This window comes from Daktulosphaira vitifoliae, unplaced genomic scaffold (assembly GCF_025091365.1).
Source record: "Daktulosphaira vitifoliae isolate Bord-2020 unplaced genomic scaffold, ASM2509136v1 Scaffold_1, whole genome shotgun sequence".
Taxonomy (NCBI): Eukaryota; Metazoa; Arthropoda; class Insecta; order Hemiptera; family Phylloxeridae; genus Daktulosphaira; species Daktulosphaira vitifoliae.
In genome coordinates this window covers 37,320,460-37,327,314 of record NW_026099572.1, presented here as the reverse complement: position 1 = coordinate 37,327,314, position 6,855 = coordinate 37,320,460, and the positions used below count along the sequence as shown (strand labels likewise).

The 6,855-nt window shown below is 34.1% G+C and overlaps 2 long non-coding RNA genes across 3 annotated transcripts; both read left to right on the top strand.

Moving 5' to 3' along the window:
- The first annotated feature begins 587 nt into the window (after positions 1–587).
- Positions 588–4,003, top strand: LOC126893846 (uncharacterized). 2 transcript variants are annotated; one of them, XR_007701271.1, is made up of 3 exons: positions 588–602; positions 1,861–2,717; positions 3,849–4,003. It is a non-coding gene; the product is annotated as an uncharacterized LOC126893846 (long non-coding RNA). The 2 variants fall into 2 exon arrangements; XR_007701270.1 differs by lacking the exon at positions 588–602 and adding an exon at positions 1,107–1,121.
- Positions 4,004–4,057: 54 nt separating this feature from the next.
- Positions 4,058–6,486, top strand: LOC126893848 (uncharacterized). Its single transcript, XR_007701276.1, has 3 exons — positions 4,058–4,207; positions 5,136–5,301; positions 5,663–6,486. It is a non-coding gene; the product is annotated as an uncharacterized LOC126893848 (long non-coding RNA).
- The last annotated feature ends 369 nt before the right edge of the window (positions 6,487–6,855 follow it).

Genomic DNA, 6,855 nt, shown 5'->3' with positions numbered 1-6,855 from the left:
AGGTCGCTTACAGTTTATAAATGTAGTTGTTTTTGCTGGTCTAGTAAATAAATTACATACAATTTGTGTTTAATCGAAAATAAATTTTACTTCAACTGTCATATGAAAACTAAAACGTCCGTGAAACTAACAAAATACAACAATTTATACATAATTAATTAATTTGTATTTTATAAGTATTATTTTATTTATGTTAAAATGTATACTTTAGTTACTAGAATTATCCCTACCTAATTTTCAATGCTCAGTAATTAATAATTTTATTTTGAATTAACCGACATTTAAATAATTTGAAGTGACCTGCTCGCGCCCTATCATATCGTCTATTAATAGATTATCAAGTCAACAGGAAACGACGTAGGGAAATACGGTAAGTCATCGAACATATTTATATAGATTAAGAAAATTGTACAGTATAGTGGACATAATTAGGTACAATGTTAAACGACTTTATATCGTCAAACGAGACAATAAGTTTCGATAAATGGATGTAACGCTCCCGAATAATTGTATTTAGACGAGTTTTGGGTTTTTTTTTCAATTTTACTTCATAGGATTGTTATAAAATTACACGAGTGGCTCAGCGGTCAACTTAATGACAGGTATTACCTCTCGTTTAAATTATTATTTTTGATAACTAACGTCCAAAGTCATCGTTATCGCTTTTATTTCACATTTCATTATTATTTCTCTGGCGGTAAATTGCAGTTGCTATTAACAATAATAAACTTATCTATATAAATGTAACAAGAAGTATGTAAACTGTGCTTTACTTAAATGCGCATTTTGACAAAAGCATGCAATGTTATTAAACTATATAATCACTTAACATGTAAATACTGAATTGAACATTTTTTCGTAGCAAGCGCATAAGTCTTAGGAATTACACAAACGTTATTATCTTGTTATTTTGGAGTTTATACTTTTAATTTATTGTAATTTCTCAAGGCTACTTTAACTGGAGACAATCATTAATAGAGTTGTATTTTATTTTTTTATATTTTCATTCTGAACACTCAACAAATTATTAAAGACGAGAAAAAAATCACTTAAAATTAAAATTGTATGACTTCTAGATAGTTTTCTACCAGGATAAAGTCTGGTAAATGAATTCGGTAATAGTATGTATATAATATGTTATATGTTATAATAATATGTTTAATAATATGGTAATAATATGTTTAATGAAAAGCCAATATTTTTTAATTTTAATTACCCTACTTACAAAGATAACTTTTATATTTAAGAAATATGTTTTNTATCTATGTTTAATGAAAAGCCAATATTTTTTAATTTTAATTACCCTACTTACAAAGATAACTTTTATATTTAAGAAATATGTTTTGAATTTAGTGTAAAATCGGAGAGATTTTAAGAAAAATAATGAATCTACAAAATTTACCATTTCGTTGCTTTTATCTTACTAACCTATTTGTTTTATTTTCACCAAATAAACTGTAGTAAAACATAAGGAGGACGGGGAAATATTTATATTTGAATGCAACCGAGTTGTTTGTTTGGTAAGCCAATAGATACGTGATAGCTTATTAAGAAATGTGAAGTATTATCAAATAAAACATGTATTTCTATAAATAAAGTTTTAAAAATACGGCAGATTTACTGTCAGTATACCGCCTACACGTCAAGTGCGTCTTTAATACATAAAACACTGAATAATAGTCATTTATATTAATATAACTACTTATTTTACACAAAATAATAGAACTAGAAAGCGTATTTTATTTATAACGCCAAAATCGCGTCTAGTTAGCGGTAAATTTATTTGACTCAAACTCGAATAAATTGAAAAATATAATATTGTCTGTGTTACGTATGCTGCTAATTTAATGATCATTACAGTTTATTAGAAGTTTAAACGGACAAGAAAGTAAATATTTTTGATGGCTGACACTGTTTACGAATAATTACGTCTCGCGTGAACAATAATAAGGAGAATATTCTCAGATATCGTGTGATTTCGACGGAATCCCATGAAATGTGATCCAAAAAAACGTCGGAACACACGACGACGGCGGCCGTTTGCATACGTTCACGCAGTATAATTTTCTACCGTATTTATTATTATTATGTATTATTTCGTTGTTTTCGGTTGTCGTTGAATCGCAGGATCCTTTTTAGTAGCCGCCCGGGGGAAACCGGTCGGCCACCGTGAGGCGTCGACAACGGATGCGGCTGTTAGGGGCGACCGGTACGATAGTGTATCGGGGGGCGGTGGTCGCATGAGAAGCAGGGGCCGTGGAAACAAAACACGGGACAGCGCGACCGAGCCGCCGCTGCTGCCGCCGCGTGTGTTCGTGCGTGTGTTCGTGCGTGGTGGCGCGCCCGGTGGCCAACCAGAAAGCCATCGGGCGGGGCCTGAGCCGGCTCCCGTTCATTTCCCACGGGCGCCCATTGGATCCCCAGCCCCGCCCCGCCCCTGGTGAGACCGAGCACCCGACGCCGACGATCGGGTAGCGCACCCGAAGCGCGCACGCCGATCCAGACTACTACTGCCAACGTATGCATGCCCGTTTGTTGCCGTCACATACACACATGACCGTCATATAGACCGCTTCTGACTTTCGTGTAGCACAGTCCAGTGTGTTCCGCAATAATCACCACTTACCGTCTCAGGCCTACGCATACTACAAGTCTTCTTGAACTTCTCTTAGTTGATGTTGCAGTGTTGTTATTTTATACATTCGCCTATCGAAACAGTAAGTACAAAACAAATATTAATATAAGTGAATATTCGTTTTTTCATTAATTCAGTGTAAGTTTTCTACGTCTGTTAAAAAAATATTTTTTTTGTCTTTATGAATTTAATATTTCCGTTAGCTTCCCGCAAAACTAGTTTTAAATATAACGATCGTTTGATTTTTTTTTTATTATATTTAGGTATATTTAGATAAATGCTTGACGCGCGAATAAAATCTCGATCGTCGTACTGCCAGTATCGAATTGGTGACTATCCGCGTGTCCCGTAGTTAGTTTTTTCATTGAGTTTGTACGGAACGATACCGTTAACGTGTGTTCGAAGACATTAACCCGTTGATTGGTGCGCCAAACGCTGGACGACTACCGGTGTTTAACAAAGGTGCGGGGTCGCGTAACGCGGTAGCCGGTTCTTTGCTTGGAGGGGACGACGAATTAATGGCGGCTACGGCTACTGGTGTTCGTTCATGACTACCGGGCTCCTCCTATATTATTATAACCCTTTACACTCGACGATTGCACGCCAACGGAATTTCACGCACCGCTGCGCTACTCCTGTCCAGAAAAATCCGACCGACGTTTTTTCCTGTGCTCGCATGTCATCACCGGTAACGTACACACTATTATTATTATTACTTTTGTCACGCAGCGAGCCGATGACGGGTCGAGAGACTGACTGATCTGTTTTTTTTACACAGACGGAATATCGTCAACGCCGCCGCAAGTACCTGGTAATTTTTTATGTGGGAGTATATTATTATACATTTATGTGACACGGCGGTATTTTTTTTTGCTCGCCCGACCTTTTTGTCAGTATAACCACCGACGCGTCTCTGCGGGTGCCGTCTGGCGATGATTAATAGTTCTTTTTAAAGAGTATTTTGGCTGTTAGCGCGCGTGTGTACGTTTTATTGTATTTTTGTTCGTCGTTGAAGTTGTCCTTTGATTGCTAGCGCCTTGAAATTTATCGGGACCGCAACAAGTCGGTCATCGCTGTAACCGTACAGCCGTCGTAGGAAGGCGGAGACTGTCGGTTCTCGTTTACCGTCGAACGCGCTCAACCCGAAAGCCTTGACAATATCCTCTTGCTTCACAAGTCTAATTAACGAGTTTGTTCATTTTTTTGCATTTAGACGTTTTCGGAGAGGTCACAACAGTAACCACTTTTAGTCGGAGATATACTTGAAAATCAAACACAAGTGCGCGGCTACTCGTGATACCGACGACCTTCGCCGTGTTCAGCCTTTTCCGTTTCGACAAGCTCAGTTATTCGCGGCCCAACCATGTACGCGGTAATACAGCTCGACTCCGAGAACCACAGACTCCGGCCCAAGAGGGTGAAAATGGAGTTTGTGTGCAAGTACTGCAATCGCACGTTCAACAAACACTATTCGCTGCTCATCCACGAACGCAATCATCTGCCTACCGTGAGCTACCGGTGTGAGATGTGCTACAAGTCGTTCAAAAGGCAAGACAGCTTACAACAACACAGGTTAGTTAGAGTTTGATATGTACCGAGTTGTTATGACCCGCGATATCAGTTTCTGGCACAGTTGTCGTCGATAAAACGTGCGGGAAACGCTTTTAAAAGTTTTCTCTCCGTGCTGTTTTTCTCTTTTCAATTTACTCTCAACAGTAAGTGAATTTTCGCCGAATTATTTTTTGCATGACTCGAGTTTTTTAATAGTTTATAATAATTCGCAATTAGGAGTTAACGGTAAACCGTTATTTGCTGCATACACACATTGTGTTGCGGCTCTTCATTTTCTAATGTCATAACCTGTAGGCGTTTCCCGTGACCGACCAACTGCTAGAAATTTCTGTTTACAATTCGAGTCACAATCGTATCTAATACATCATAGTGCACATACCATAAAGAACTAACCGATATTTGGAGTCGTACATTTTTTAATGTTTCCAAAATCACTAAATTATAATTCTTTATTAACAAATGCATGTTGACAACAAATTGTACCCGGAAAGGCGTTACACGCTTGTGTATCGTTTTTCTTGGCTTACCGATATGAATAACACACTCTAATCGACGAAAATTGACTTCAAACATCGATTGAGTTCTTTGGGCTACTTGCACGTGCGTACTTTTTGTTGTTCCTTTTTTTATTACACTGCTATGTGAGGTGGTTGATGATTCACACTGTACTTGTGTACAGATTATTATACTCTACGTATATATGCAAAGCACTCTCTATTTTTCTTGATGTATCTCGGCTCCTGTTTTTCTTTAGTCTTGTTAAACTCATTCTTCACTTTTCCGTTCTTTGGCGCCTTAGCCGCACCTTACTCCTATTCAATTGTTTTACGAACGCATAACAAAACGAACTTTATATGAAAATCATTCTTATGTCTGTTATTAACCTTGGGTTTTGGATTTTTCGCTATTTTTATATTTTTTTTTATAGATGTGGCCATTCAAGGTGAACTGCGGATTCTTCAAGACAACCCCTCTAAAACCTACCTAATAAAAAAAAAAAAAAAAAAAAAAAAAAAAAAAAACCNAAAAAAAAAAAAAAAACAAAAAACAAAAACCTATCTATTATACTGTAGGCCACATTTCTAACTGATTATGTAAGAACACTTTATACTCTTCTCTGTTTTATTTGTTTCAAATGTTAAAACAATTATTTACATACTTATAAATGTTATTAATATTGATCTTATATTTTTGTTAATAATAATATTAATAATACGGCATGGACGCTTTGTTTACTAATACCGGTATGAGGTCACCAACAAAAGACAAAGACTTGATATCTATTTCTTGTATACTTATATGAATGATCTCTTGCAAACCTCCCGGAAAATTTTTGCCTATGTGTGTATTAGTCATAATATATAATATAAAAAATTGTATTAATATTGTATGTCTTCAATGTTTTATTTCCAATTCTTTTCGGACATTCTGTTTATGTTTTTTTTTCTTATATAGATCGACCCATAGTCCGAATTACAGAGCTGGGTACGCATTGCAGCTTTGAAAAAAAATTGTGATATGCTAAACTATTAGCTAACTGTTGTATTGTATTGTATATGTATATAGAGACTAACTAGGTAGTTTATAAGTAAGTTATATAACTAATAATATTAGATTTTGAGCAGACTGGTCAGTTTTTAAGTTTGTTAGTTCACTAAAAATAATTAGATGAACAAAAAAAAAAAAACTTTTTAAACAATTAAAATGTTATTCGATTAATAATTTATTAACATTATGACATGTTGTATGTTAAGTAATTTAATAGATGTGTCATGTTACAAAAAAAATAAATATTATCCTAATATATAAATCTTGTGTGACACTATTATTGTTTAAAATGTATTAATAATACTTGTACATTAGTTTTGTATAGGGGAATATATTTTTTAAAAAGTATAAAGATTTTATATGTTAAAAAATAAGTTCAAAATATCCCCGAGCGAATTTTTTCTTAGAATGTTCCTTAAAAATTTCTTATTTGAAATTCGCGGTCTCGGCAAATTGCAATTTAGGAATTATAATTTTTAAGTATATGTTAAACACTCTGAGAAAAATGCGTCTAGCCTACAAAAGACATATATTACCATTTAAGGCAAGAAACATGTTATTGTTTTTAAAGCATATTTAATTATATGAATTACTAGTTAATATAATATGTCACATTTTGTAAATATGTAACCAGTTATTGTTAGCCATTATTAGATATTTAAAAATTTTAATTTGTATGTATCATAGTATGTGTGTGTTGATTAAAAAAATATAATTTATTTGTACATACACAATTGTTTGTTTTTTGTTTACTTTCCTGGATGATATTTTTCATAACTGTCTTAAGTAAAATAGATATACTCAATATAAGTGAACAATAATATGCTCACATTTATTATTGCTTAAATAAGTTTTATTTTAAAGCAAATAGAAGATAATATGTGTACAATTTTTAGAGTGTAATTATTACTAAAATAACGGAACAAATAAATTTGGGTAACAATCTAAATATTGTGAATCAGAATGTTTTAATTTACTCTATATGAAAGAATAATTATTATTCTATTTTTAACATCGGTGCCATATTAATGTGGATGAATTTCTTTCCTCATTAAATATTGACAGGTGTGTTTTTTAAAGTATGACACTAATATTTACCT